The sequence below is a fragment of the Ranitomeya imitator genome, chromosome 4 (assembly GCF_032444005.1).
Source record: "Ranitomeya imitator isolate aRanImi1 chromosome 4, aRanImi1.pri, whole genome shotgun sequence".
Taxonomy (NCBI): Eukaryota; Metazoa; Chordata; class Amphibia; order Anura; family Dendrobatidae; genus Ranitomeya; species Ranitomeya imitator.
The window spans coordinates 399,512,106-399,526,816 of record NC_091285.1 but is presented as its reverse complement, the minus strand read 5'-3'; the positions used below and the strand labels follow the sequence as shown (position 1 = coordinate 399,526,816).

Genomic DNA, 14,711 nt, shown 5'->3' with positions numbered 1-14,711 from the left:
CAATGCCTTCATTATGCAGGAACTGCTGACACTCTTGAGCCACATGAGGCCTAACATTGTCAAGCATCAGAAGGAACCCTGAGCCCATTGCACGTGCATATGGTCTCACTCTGCGTCTGAGCATCTCAACCCGGCACCTAATGGCAGTCATGGTACCTTTGGCTAGCACAACGAGGGCTGTGTGGCACTCCAAAGAAATGCCTCCCTACATCATTACTGACCCTCTGCCAAACTGGTCATGCTGGAGAAAGTTGCATACAGTAGATTGTTCTCCACGGCGTCTCCAGACTCTGTCACGTCTGTCACATGTGTTCAATTTGAACTTACTCTCATCAGTGAAGACCACAGGGCGCCAATGTCGAATCTGCCAATCTTGGTGTTCTCTGGCAAATTCCAATCTCCCTGCACGGTGTTAGGCTGTAAGCACAACACCCACTTATGAATGTCGGGCCCTCATACCACATCCATAAAGTCTGTTTCTGACAGTTTGCAAAACTGACTAAAACAAAAGCCAAAAAGGATGAGAACAGAGAAATGGTCTGTGGTCACCCCCTGCAGAACCACTCCTTAATAGGGGTTGTCTTGCTAATTGCCCATCATTTCTACCTGTTGTCTGTTCTATTTGCACAACAGCAAGAGAAATTGATTCACAATCTGTGTTGCTTCATAACTGGACAGGTGGATTTCATAGAAGTGCGATTCACTTTGAGTTACATTGTGATCTTTAAGTAGTCCTTTTATTTTTGGAGCAGTATTTTCTGAGCAGTTTAATGTGCTTAACACTTTAACCCCTTCCCGACCTTTGACGCCACGTAGGCGTCATGAAAGTCGGTGCCATTCCGACCCATGACGCCTATGCGGCGTCATGGAAAGATCGCGTCCCTGCAGATCGGGTGAAAGGGTTAACTCCCATTTCACCCGATCTGCAGGGACAGGGGGAGTGGTAGTTTAGCCCAGGGGGGGTGGCTTCACCCCCTCGTGGCTACGATCGCTCTGATTGGCTGTTGAAAGTGAAACTGCCAATCAGAGCGATTTGTAATATTTCACCCATTATAACGGGTGAAATATTACAATCCAGCCATGGCCGATGCTGAAATATCATCGGCCATGGCTGGAAATACTAGTGTGCCCCCACCCCACCCCTCCGATCGCCCCCCCCAGCCCTCCGATCTGGCCGGTACACTGCTCCGGCTCCCCTCCGTCCAGTGCTCCGCTCCCCCCCGTGCTCTTGTCCGCTCCCCCCGTGCTCCAATCACCCCCCCGTGCTCCAATCACCCCCCTGCACTCCGATCCACCCCCCCCCGGTGCTCCGTTCCACCCCCCCGTGCTCCATTCCAGCCCCCCCGTGCTCCGTTCCACCCCTCCCGCACTCCGATTCCCCCCCCGTGCTCCGATCCCCCCCCCCGTGGTCCCCCCCCACCCCATCATACTTACCGATCCAGCCGGGGTCCCGTCCGTCTTCTCCCTGGGCGCCGCCATCTTCCAAAATGGCGGGCGCATGCGCAGTGCGCCCGCCGAATCTGCCGGCCGGCAGATTCGTTCCAAAGTGCATTTTGATCACTGAGATATAATCTATCTCAGTGATCAAAATAAAAAAAATAATAAATGACCCCCCCCCCTTTGTCACCCCCATAGGTAGGGACAATAAAAAAATAAAAAAAAATTTTTTTTCCCACTAATGTTAGAATAGGGTTAGGGTTAGGGTTAGGGGTAGGGTTAGGGGTAGGGTTAGGGTTAGGGTTAGGGTTAGGGCTAGGGGTAGGGTTAGGGTTAGGGCTAGGGGTAGGGGTAGGGGTAGGGTTAGGGTTAGGGTTAGGGCTAGGGGTAGGGGTAGGGTTAGGGCTAGGGTTAGGGTTTCGGTATGTGCACACGTATTCTGGTCCTCTGCGGATTTTTCCGCTGCGGATTTGATAAATCCGCAGCGCTAAACCGCTGCGGATTTATGGCGGATTTACCGCGGTTTTTCTGCGCATTTCACTGCGGTTTTACAACTGCGATTTTCTATTTGAGCAGTTGTAAAACCGCTGCGGAATCCGCACAAAGAAGTGACATGCTGCGGAATGTAAACCGCTGCGTTTCCGTGCAGTTTTTCCGCAGCATGGGCACAGCGATTTTTGTTTCCCGTAGGTTTACATTGAACTGTAAACTCATGGGAAACTGCTGCGGATCCGCAGCGTTTTCCGCAGCGTGTGCACATACCTTTAGAATTAGGCTATGTGCACACGGTGCGGATTTGGCTGCGGATTCGCAGCAGTGTTCCATCAGGTTTACAGTACCATGTAAACATATGGAAACCAAATCCGCTGTGCCCATGGTGCAGAAAATACCACGCGGAAACGCTGCGTTGTATTTTCCGCAGCATGTCAATTCTTTGTGCGGATTCCGCAGCGTTTTACACCTGTTCCTCAATATGAATCCGCAGGTGAAATCCGCACAAAAAACACTGGAAATCCGCGGAAAATCCGCAGGTAAAACGCAGTGCCTTTTACCCGCGGATTTTTCAAAAATGGTGCGAAAATATCTCACACGAATCCGCAACGTGGGCACATAGCCTTAGGGTTAGGGTTGGAATTAGGGTTGTGGTTATGGTTAGGGGTGTGTTGGGGGTTAGGGTTGTGGTTAGGGGTGTGTTGCGGTTAGGGTTGTGTTTAGGGTTATGGCTACAGTTGGGATTAGGGTTAGGGGTGTGTTGGGGTTAGTGTTGGAGGTAGAATTGAGGGGTTACCACTGTTTAGGCACATCAGGGGTCTCCAAACGCAACATGGCGCCACCATTGATTCCAGCCAATCTCGTATTCAAAAAGTCAAATGGTGCTCCCTCACTTCCGAGCCCTGACGTGTGCCCAAACAGTGGTTTACCCCCACATATGGGGTACCAGCATACTCAGGACAAACTGCGCAACAATTACTGGGGTCCAATTTCTCCTGTTACCCTTGTGAATCAAAAAAAATGCTTGCTAAAACATAATTTTTGAGGAAAGAAAAATAATTTTTTATTTTCACGGCTCTGCGTTGTAAACGTCTGTGAAGCACTTGGGGGTTCAAAGTGCTCACCACATATCTAGATAAGTTCCTTGGGGGTCTAATTTCTAAAATGGGGTCATTTGTGGGGGTTTCTACTGTTTAGGCACACCAGGGGCTCTGCAAACGCAACGTGACACCCGCAGACCATTCCATCAAAGTCTGCATTTCAAAAGTCACTACTTCCCTTCTGAGCCCCGACGTGTGCCCAAACAGTGGTTTACCCCCACTCATGGGGTATCAGCGTACTCAGGAGAAACTGGACAACAACTTTTGGGGTCCAATTTCTCCTGTAACCCTTGGGAAAATAAAAAATTCTGGGCTAAATAATTATTTTTGAGGAAATAAAACGTATTTATTATTTTCACGGCTCTGCATTATAAACTTCTATGAAGCACTTGGGGGTTCAAAGTGCTCACCACACATCTAGATAAGTTCCTTTCGGGGTCTAGTTTCCAAAATGGGGTCACTTGTGGGGGGTTTCTACTGTTTAGGCACATCAGGGGCTCTGCAAACGCAACGTGACGCCCGCAGAGCATTCCATCAAAGTCTGCATTTTAAAACGTCACTACTTCAATTCCAAGCCCCGGCATGTGCCCAAACAGTAGTTTACCCCCACATATGGGGTATCACCATACTCAGGAGAAACTGGACAACAAATATTGGGGTCAAATTTCTCCTGTTACCCTTGGCAAAATTTAAAAATTCTGGGCTAAATAATTATTTTTGAGGAAAGAAAACGTATTTATTATTTTCACGGCTCTGCATTATAAACTTCTATGAAGCGCTTGGGGGTTCAAAGTGCTCACCACACATCTAGATAAGTTCCTTTCGGGGTCTAGTTTCCAAAATGCGGTCACTTGTGGGGGGTTTCTACTGGTAAGCCACATCAGGGGCTCTGCAAACGCAACGTGACGCCCACAGAGCATTCCATCAAAGTCTGCATTTCAAAACGTCACTACTTCACTTCCGAGCCTCGGCATGTGCCCAAACAGTGGTTTACCCCCACATATGGGGTATCAGCGTACTCAGGAGAAACTGGACAACAACTTTTGGGGTCCAGTTTCTTCTGTAACCCTTGGGAAAATAAAAAATTCTGGGCTAAATAATTATTTTTGAGGAAAGAAAACGTATTTATTATTTTCACGGCTCTGCATTATAAACTTCTATGAAGCACTTGGGGGTTCAAAGTGCTCACCACACATCTAGATAAGTTCCTTTGGGGGTCTAGTTTCCAAAATGGGGTCACTTGTGGGGGGTTTCTACTGTTAAGCCACATCAGGGGCTCTGCAAACGCAACGTGACGCCCACAGAGCATTCCATCAAAGTCTGCATTTCAAAACGTCACTACTTCACTTCCGAGCCCCGGCATGTGCCCAAACAGTGATTTACCCCCACATATGGGGTATCAGCGTACTCAGGAGAAACTGGACAACAACTTTTGGGGTCAAATTTCTCCTGTTACCCTTGGGAAAATAAAAAATTGCAGGCTAAAAGATCATTTTTGAGAAAATAATTTTTTTTTTTTTCATGGCTCTGCGTTATAAACTTCTGTGAAGCACTTGGGGGTTCAAAGTCCTCACCACACATCTAGATTAGTTCCTTTGGGGGTCTAGTTTCCAAAATGGTGTCATTTCTGGGGGATCTCCAATGTTTAGGCACACAGGGGCTCTCCAAACGTGACATGGTGTCCGCTAATGATTGGAGCTAATTTTCCATTTAAAAAGCCAAATGGCGTGCCATCCCTTCCGAGCCCTGCCGTGCGCCCAAACAGTGGTTTACCCCCACATATTGGGTATCTGCGTACTCAGGACAAACAGGACAACAATATTTGGGGTCCAATTTCTCCTATTATCCTTGGCAAAATAGGAAATTCCAGGCTAAAAAATCATTTTTGAGGAAAGAAAAATTATTTTTTATTTTCATGGCTCTGCGTTATAAACTTCTGTGAAGCACCTGGGGGTTTAAAGTGCTCAATATGCATCTAGATAAGTTCCTTGGGGGGTCTAGTTTCCAAAATGGGGTCACTTGTGGGGGAGCTCCAATGTTTAGGCACACAGGGGCTCTCCAAACGCGACATGGTGTCCGCTAACAATTGGAGCTAATTTTCCATTCAAAAAGTCAAATGGCGCGCCTTCCCTTCCGAGCCCTGCCGAGTGCCCAAACAGTGGTTTACCCCCACATATGAGGTATCGACGTACTCGGGAGAAATTGCCCAACAAATTTTATGATCCATTTTACCCTACTGCCCATGTGAAAATGAAAAAATTGAGGCGAAAAGAATTTTTTTGTGAAAAAAAAGTACTTTTTCATTTTTACAGATCAATTTGTGAAGCACCTGAGGGTTTAAAGTGCTCACTAGGCATCTAAATAAGTTCCTTGGGGGGTCTAGTTTCCAAAATGGGGTCACTTGTGGGGGAGCGCCAATGTTTAGGCACACAGGAGCTCTCCAAACGCGACATGGTGTCCGCTAACGATGGAAATAATTTTTCATTCAAAAAGTCAAATGGCGCTCCTTCCCTTCCGAGCCTTACCATGTGCCCAAACAGTGGTTTACCCCCACATGTGAGGTATTGGTGTACTCAGGAGAAATTGCCCAACACATTTTAGGATCCATTTTATCCTGTTGCCCATGTGAAAATGAAAAAATTGAGGCTAAAAGAATTTTTTTGTGAAAAAAAAGTACTTTTTCATTTTTACGGATTAATTTGTGAAGCACCTGGGGGTTCAAAGTGCTCAGTATGCATCTAGATAAGTTCCTTGGGGCGTCTAGTTTCCAAAATGGGGTCACTTGTGGGGGAGCTCCAATTTTTAGGCACACGGGGGCTCTCCAAACGTGACATGGTGTCCGCTAAAGAGTGGAGCCAATTTTTGATTCAAAAAGTCAAATGGCGCTCCTTCCCTTCCAAGCCCTGCCGTGCGCCCAAACAGTGGTTTACCCCCACATATGAGGTATCAGCGTACTCAGGACAAATTGGACAACAACTTTCGTGGTTCAGTTTCTCCTTTTACCATTGGGAAAATAAAAAAATTGTTGCTAAAAGATAATTTTTGTGACTAAAAAGTTAAATGTTCATTTTTTCCTTCCATGTTGCTTCTGCTGCTGTGAAGCACCTGAAGGGTTAATAAACTTCTTGAATGTGGTTTTGAGTACCTTGAGGGGTGCAGTTTTTAGAATGGTGTCACTTTTGGGTATTTTCAGCCATATAGACCCCTCAAACTGACTTCAAATGTGAGGTGATCCCTAAAAAAAATGGTTTTGTAAATTTCGTTGTAAAAATGACAAATCGCTGGTCAAATTTTAACCCTTATAACTTCCTAACAAAAAAAAATTTTGTTTCCAAAATTGTGCTGATGTAAAGTAAACATGTGGGAAATGTTATTTATTAACTATTTTGTGTCACATATCTCTCTGGTTTAACAGAATAAAAATTCAAAATGTGAAAATTGCGAAATTTTCAAAATTTTCGCCAAATTTCCGTTTTTATCACAAATAAACGCAGAATTTATTGACCTAAATTTACCACTAACATGAAGCCCAATATGTCACGAAAAAACAATCTCAGAACCGCTAGGATCCGTTGAAGCGTTCCTGAGTTATTACCTCATAAAGGGACACTGGTCAGAATTGCAAAAAACGGCAAGGTCTTTAAGGTCAAAATAGGCTGGGTCATGAAGGGGTTAAGAATGTCCTTAATTTGTGATGTTTCTCTTTGTGTTTTTAATTTTTTGGGCTAAAAATTCTGTGACAACTGATATTGTTGTTAAGTAGGATATGTCTATTCTGGGAACAAAAAATGTAACACAAGTGAATGGTAAATGTAAATTGTTCTAAGTAGGATAAGGAAAGAAGGTTATCTCTGTTCTTTTCATGTTGCAGGATGTCTCATTACTTTGGCTGCTTTAAAAAGCTTCAGTTTCAAGAGTAAGCTTCTTGGAATACAATCAAGTATAACTGGAGAGGATATATACAGTATATGTATATATATTTTTGCAAACTCTACTTAGCAAAGAGAGATAATATCAGACAAGGTGTACTTGTATGGAAGGAATCGGATGACCATCCATATACTACATCTAAAGTTATTAGGGGCATTCATCTCCAGGATCTTGTGAAACTTCAGATCTCATGCAATTTTTATTATGAGGACCAGCCCAGTCCAACAAATGTTCTTTTGACAAAATTGTGACTTCATTTAGGTATTCTTTGTAGGTCCCAAAGGATACATACGCAAGCAAAATATAGAGGAATCTATTGCGAAGCCACTTGTAACAGTATAGAATGACTTTTCTTGCGTATAAATAGTAACAGAAGAAATTGTAAACTCTGACTGTAATACAATGCTAGTCTGATGTTAATAAAAATATGAGTGACAGCATTACATAATAATGTGACAGAGAATCAGTCCTGGGTCAAGAGAACTGATATGCTTTATAAGAAACAGCGATAAGGAAGAAACTGTGGCAGCACTCACCATTCTTCTAAAACAGGTATTTTATTAGCCAAACTTCACGGCTGGGGGGTGTGTACAGAGAATGTAGCAGCTGAACGACGGCCGTTTCGCGCCCTCCCGGCGGGAACCCGTTGAAGCGCCGGGAGGGTGCGAAACGGCCGTCGTTCGGCTGCTACATTCTCTGTACACACCCCCGAGCCGTGAAGTTTGGCTAATAAAGTACCTGTTTTAGAAGAATGGTGAGTGCTGCCACAGTTTCTTCCTTATCGCTGCATCATTGATGGTCGTCTTTCTGGCTACAGCACCTCAGGTCTTCTGTCCGGCTAGAATCTGTGGGTTTCATGTTGCGAGTGGTAGTAGCGGTTTTGCGGTCAGCTGTTCTCTCTCTTGCTCGTAGTGCTTTATAAGAAAGGTATGTCTAGTATTTTTCTATACTTGACACAGACGCATTATATTGAACACAGTTGTGGATGTTTAGGTGCCCGGTAACTGTACACAGGCATTTATGTAATTATATGGATTTGTAGGATTTATAGAAGAAAACTGAAGTTGAATTTAGCATGATCTCATAAAAAGTAACTGGTCCAAGGTCACAGCGAGCAATTTATCTGCAATTCATTAATTCACATTGTACTCTACTTTCTTTGAATTATCTGAATCTATACTGAAATAAATGTAGCAAATCCATCACTACTGAACATAGTGAATTAATTAAAGCTTTATTACTCCAAAATAAGTCCATCCCTTACTACAGTATTCAAACTAAATGCCTGGCATTCATCTCGTGATGGAAAATGAAAAAAGTTCTAAAGAATGCTAAAGTTTATATTATTATTATTATTATTATTATTATTATTATGTAAAAGTGTGGGCACCCCTGCTCAAAATTACTGTTATTGTGAATAGTTAAGCAAGTTGAAGCTGAAATGATCTATAAAAGGCCTACAGTTAAGTATGACACATTTCCTGTGTATTTTAGGCAAATATATATACATATACATTTTTTTTTCCATCTTTTACATTTTAAAAATTACAAAAGGAATATGGGTTAATGCAAAGCTTTGGGCACCTTTGGAGATTTCTGTCCTCAGATAACTTTGACCAACATTTCAGACCTCTCCAACCAACTGGGAGACGTTGACTGCCTCTCTCCAGCAGCTCGCCAATGAGCAGATACAATCCAGGCAACATTGGCACAGGAAGCCATGCCCACCAGGGAAAGCAGCTGCATCCGGTGTCAGCATGTGAGGGAAGAATGGGCAGAGCAGGGAGAACAGTACAGGTTGCTTCAAGAAGCAATGGCAAAATCTTATCTTTTGTTGTTCCTTGGTTTTTGTGCCATTTGTGCACTTTCCAAACCTACAGAAAAGATCGCATTCATCATGACCTTCAGCTTAATGATAAGTTACATGATGATGCACAGAACTTTGACTATGACCATTATGCTTTTCTTGGGGCTGAGTAAGCCAAAACCTTTGACCAGTTGACAGCAGAGGAGAGCACAGAAAGGCTGGGAAAGATTGTGGTTCAGATAGATGTAGACAAGGGTGGTCTTTTAACTAAGGGATTGGATATAATTTGCACAGAAGAGATGAATTTATGAGGATGTAGAACAACAATGGAAGGGTCATGGTTTCAATGGTGACAACTTGGTGTCATGGGAAGAATATAAAAATGCCACCCATGGTTACATTCTTGATGATGCTGATCCTGACAACAGTTTTAACTATAAGCAGATGATGGCTCAAGATGAGTGCCACTTTAAAATGGCTAATAAGGATGGTGATCTGATTGCTACAAAAGAGGAGTTCACAGCATTCCTTCACCCTGAAGAGTATGACTACATGAAAGATATTGTTGTACTGGAAGCAATGGAACATATTGACAAAAATGGAGATGTGTGATTGACTTAAAGGGACTCTGTCACCTCAAATTGGCGGGATATTTAAATGACTTTTTACCTGTCCGATGGGCGGCGTTTCATCTTCATTTCTCCACCCCATCCATCCCTGTTGTCCGCAATATGTTAGTGAATTATAATAATAATAATAATCTTTATTTATATAGCGCCAACATATTCCGCAGCGCTTTACAGTTTAACAGTTTCAATTATAGTACTTGTGCTCCATAGTTGGCAAGTTCGCAATGCAATCTTCAGTCGCTCACGCGCAGTATGCTTTGCCCAACTGCGAGCAAAGTCAAAAAGCATTACTGTGCATGCACCCACGCACTATGTCCCGCAACACAGCAAATACTTCTGGGACATAGTGCGCAGGTGCATGCGCAGTAATGCTTTTCGTCTTTACCCGCAGTTGGGCAAAGCATACTGCGCGTGCTCGAACGAAGATTGCATTGTGCACGTGCCAACTATGGAGCACAAGTACTCTAATTCATTAACATATTGCGGACAACAGGGACGGACCGGGTGGAGAAATGAAGATGAAACGCCATCCATCGGACAGGTAAAAAGTCATTTTAATATCCCGCCAATTTGAGCTGACAGAGTCCCTTTAATTACCTTGTTAGGGTTATGACTTGTTAACTATTATCGTTAGTAAGGGCCAAATTGTGACCAGGGGTGCCCAAACTTTTACATGCCATTGTATATACACTGCTCAAAAAAATAAAAGGAACACTTATACAACAGAATGTAACTCCAAGTAAATCAAAATTCTGTGAAATCAAACTGTCCACTTAGGAAGCAACACTGTTTGACAATCAGTTTAACATGCTGTTATGCAAATTGAATAGACAACAGATGGAAATTATTGGCAATTATCAAGACACACTCAATAAAGGAGTGGTTTTGCAGGTGGGGACCACAGACCACATCTCAGTACCAATGCTTTCTGGCTGATGTTTTGGTTACTTTTGAATGTTGGTTGTGCTTTCATACTCGTGGTAGCATGAGATGGACATTACAGCCCACACAAGTGGCTCAGGTAGTGCAGCTAATCCAGGATGGCACATCAATGTGAGCTGTAGCAAGAAGGTTTGCTGTGTCTGTCAGCATGGTGTCCAGAGGCTGGAGGCACTACCAGGAGACAGGCCAGTACACCATGAGACGTGGAGGGGGACGTAGGAGGGCAACAACCCAGCAGCAGGACCGCTACCTCACCCTTTGTGCAAGGATAATTAGGAGGAGCACTGCCAGAGGCCTGCAAAATGACCTCCAGCAGGCCAAAAATGTTAGAAACCAAGGTCATGAGGATGGTCTGAGTGCCCGACGTCCACAGTTGGGGGTTGTGCTCACAGCGCGACACCATGCAGGATGCTTGGCATTTGCCACAGAACATCAGGATTGGCAAATTCGCCACTGGCACCCTGCGCTCTTCACAGATGAAAGCAGGTTCACACTGAGCACATGTGACAGATGTGACAGAGTCTGGAGATGCCGCGGAGAGCAATCTGCCTGCAACATCCTTCAGCATGACTGGTTTGCCAGTGGGTCAGTAATGGTGTGGGGTGGCATTTCTTTGGAGGGCTGCACAGCCCTCCATGTGCTCCTCAGAGGTAGCCTGACTGCCATTAGTTACCGAGATGAGATCCTCAGACTCCTTGTGAGACCATATGCTGGTGCGGTTGGCCCTGGGTTCCTCCTAATGCAGGACAATGCCAGACCTCATGTGGCTGGAGTGTGTCAGCAGTTCCTGCAAGATGAAGGCATTGAAGCTATGAACTGGCCTGCCCATTCCCCAGACCTGAATCTGATTGAACACATCTGGGACATCATGTCTCGCACCATCCACCAACGTCACGTTGCACCACAGACTGTCCAGGAGTTGGTGGATGCTTTAGTCCAGGTCTGGGAGGAGATCCCTCAGGAGACCATCCACTGCCTCATCAGAAGCATGCCAAGGCATTGTAGGGAGTTCATACAGGCACGTGGAGGCCACACACACTACTGAGAATCATTTCCTTGTCTTGAGGCATTTCCACTGAAGTTGGATTAGCCTGTAACTTCATTTTCCACTTTGAGTTTGAGCATCCCTACAACTCCAAACCTCCGTGGGATATTAGTTGTAATTTACGTTGATCATTTTTATGTTTTAATGTTCTCAACACATTACACTATATAATGAATAAAGATTTACAACTGGAATATTTAATTCAGTGCTATCTAGGATGTGGTATTTTAGTGTTCCCTTTATTTTTTGATCAGTGTATATATTTGTCCATCTCCAATCTTCTAGGACTTCTCCTATTCTCTAGGATTTTTCAAAGATTCTAGCTAATGGTTCTGCAATTTCCTCTGCTAACTCTTTCAGTAACCTAGGATGTAATGCATCTGCACCAGTAGATTTAAATTAATTTAAATTAAAGTGTTCCCTCACCATCTCTCTATTTAGGGATAGTGTGGATTTTTTTTAATTCCTTCAATAGCACCGTGAAGATCAGTTGATGTTACAATTGTTTTCTTAGTAAACACAGATACAAAATTAGGAATTTAAAAGTTCGGCCTTCTCAACATGATTTGTGACCACCTCACCCTTTCCATCCTGTAAAAAGCATCTTTTGATCTTTCAAACGTGATATCCACCAGTCCGAAACAATGTTTAAAGCAGGGTGTGACCAATAAGAATAAAAATTAACCTTTAATAGATTTTAGCTAAAAAATTGGTATAACTAATTGTATAAGAACATGAAAGACTCAAAAATTCCCATACAAGGGGAATAAACCCAATAATCAGATCCCCGAGACCTTCTGGACCACACAACTATGTCAGTCTCTATAGGGGAATAAGACACTCCTATTAGGGAGTATTTAACACCTATACATCACAAGCCGCATATCAGCTATCCCCATCCATCATATGCAGATGCAATAGTTGCGATTAATACATAATAATTGGAACGATCTCACCTCAGGACTTCCTTTTTGATGTGGGTAAGACCGCTCATATCCGCAGCATCTGGAGGGGGGGGGCGCCTACGATTCTGGCCACACATATGCCCATCCATGCTGTTTCAATGGATAGCTTTAACCCCAAAATATCAAACAAATTTCCATATTTCCCTACGCGTTTCGTTGTAACTAACTCATCAGGGGAAAGTAAAAAATAAAGAATAGTCCCTCCAACCCAGTGGGGGATCGGCAAATAGGGGGTATACTGGCAATCACTGTAAACCAGCGTTGCGCATGCTTAAATAGCTCGCCCAGTGTTACCTGGGTTGGGTCAGATGACGTGATGTGTTGTGCGCCCCGTGTGGAACGCAGCTCCTGGACCGCACGCGTCACTTCCGGCGGCGCGTGTTGTTTAAGGTTACTATGGTAGCGCGCTGCCCAATCAAATTACAGACCAAAAGGCTGTGCGTGTCACGCCCGCGTCACTCCCGGCGGCGCGTGTTGTTAGAGTTGCCATGGTAGCACGCTGTTCAACCATACTGCAGACCAAGGGGCTGTATATATCACCTCCGGCGCCCAGCCCCTGTCCAGTTGTTATGACAGCGTAACGCCCGACCGCAAACTCAGGTCCAGGCGTTCTCGCTGTGTGCCGCTTTCTGGAGTCTCGAAACAACGCCGCATCTGCCTATCAGCAGACACAGATGCCGCGCTAAATCCATAAGAAGTGCATTAACCCTTACACAGTTGCTAGACACGTGATTTACAGCGTGTCGCACCATTTATACAGGGCATTTCTCCAATCAATGTCGCAGATCCTACCATAACCTTCACATAGAAGGGAGGATCACAATCACGGACACCTGCTGGTTATCTCTAACGAGTGGGGAAGAAACCGCAATTGGGGACCAGTGAGTAAATAAGCCCATGCAATAATGCAGTCAGTGGATTCTTGAGAAGGTCCCATTATGGGATCAAAAGAAACTTAACCATGGGAATCACTTAGGGGGAGACCTATAGTCTCAGGAATCAACAGTCTTTGTCATCATGTGGGAAGCTATCTCGATGAGGTCCTCAAAACATATGTTACATCATTGAATTCATATACAAGGGATTCAATGGACCTACTGAGAAAAATAGATGGGTTAATCCTAGAACCAGAGGCCCTTCTTTGTAGCATTGATGTGGAGGCACTCTTCTCGTCCATAAGACACAGAGATGGACTGAGGGCAGTAGAGTACTTCATCAGAAGCAGGGGTCAACAATTTCTGGAACATACGGTAATAAATTTATTCTGGACCTGCTGGAATTCTGCCTAACTAAGAATTATTTTCTATTCAACGGCTCCACTTACCACCAGCTCAGGGGCACCGCTATGGGCAATTCTTGTGCGCCCGCTTATGCGAATTTGCTCCTGGGCTGGTGGGAGGAGACCGAGGTCTTTGGGGACCCTTTTGTGGAGGAACAGGCTAATATTGCCTTTTGGTCCCGCTATATAGATGACGTGCTGTTGATTTGGAACGGGGACGTTGGAACTTTGACAAACTTTGTGGCAAAATTAAACAACAACCAATTGGAACTGCCTTTCACTTTTGAACACCATAGAGAGAAACTACCATTTCTAGACCTTTACATTCAAAAAATGCCAGATGGACATCTGGATACCAAGACTTACAGAAAACCTACCTCTACGAATGCCCTTCTCAGTTGGGACAGCCATCACCCGGTACCCCTGAAGAGGGGCATTCCTAAGGGCCAATACCTACGAGCAAGATGCAACTGCTCCACTGATGAGGAGTATAAGATACAGGCAGACGATTTGCAAACACGATTTTTGGCCAGAGGATACCCTAAGGGCATCCTAAGGAAGGCATACAATGAGGTAAAGGATACCAACAGGAATAATCTATTGGTGCCAGCTCCAAAAAGAGAGGAGATGCCGCTTTGCAGGTTCATCACCACTTACAATAATGGGGCCCAAAAGATACGGACAATACTGCAGAAGTATTGGTCCATTTTGAATATGGATGAGGACATTGGAGAGATGGTGGGGGATTTCCCGCGAATCACTTTCAAAAAAGTTAGATCTGTTGGGGACAGACTTGTACACAGTCACTATTCTCCGCCGGTGAAGGACACATGGCTCCCAAAGCCACCAAAGGGATGCCATAAGTGTAGCGGGTATATAGCATGTCCGGTAATTACAGTGGTACCGGGGTTTCAAAGTGGAGTGACAGGGAAAGAATATGAAATCTACCACTTTATAACTTGTAGGTCCAAAGGAGTAATTTACAGAGCAGTCTGCCCATGTGGCCTAGAGTACATTGGCAAAACGATACGTGAATTTAGGAGACGTGTCGGGGAACTTCTGAGAGACATTGCCCTAAATAGGGA

General features: G+C 44.4%; 1 pseudogene; it reads left to right on the top strand.

Annotated features, from left to right (window-relative positions):
* The first annotated feature begins 8,679 nt into the window (after positions 1–8,679).
* LOC138674526 (calumenin pseudogene) lies at positions 8,680–9,378 on the top strand (annotated as a pseudogene).
* The last annotated feature ends 5,333 nt before the right edge of the window (positions 9,379–14,711 follow it).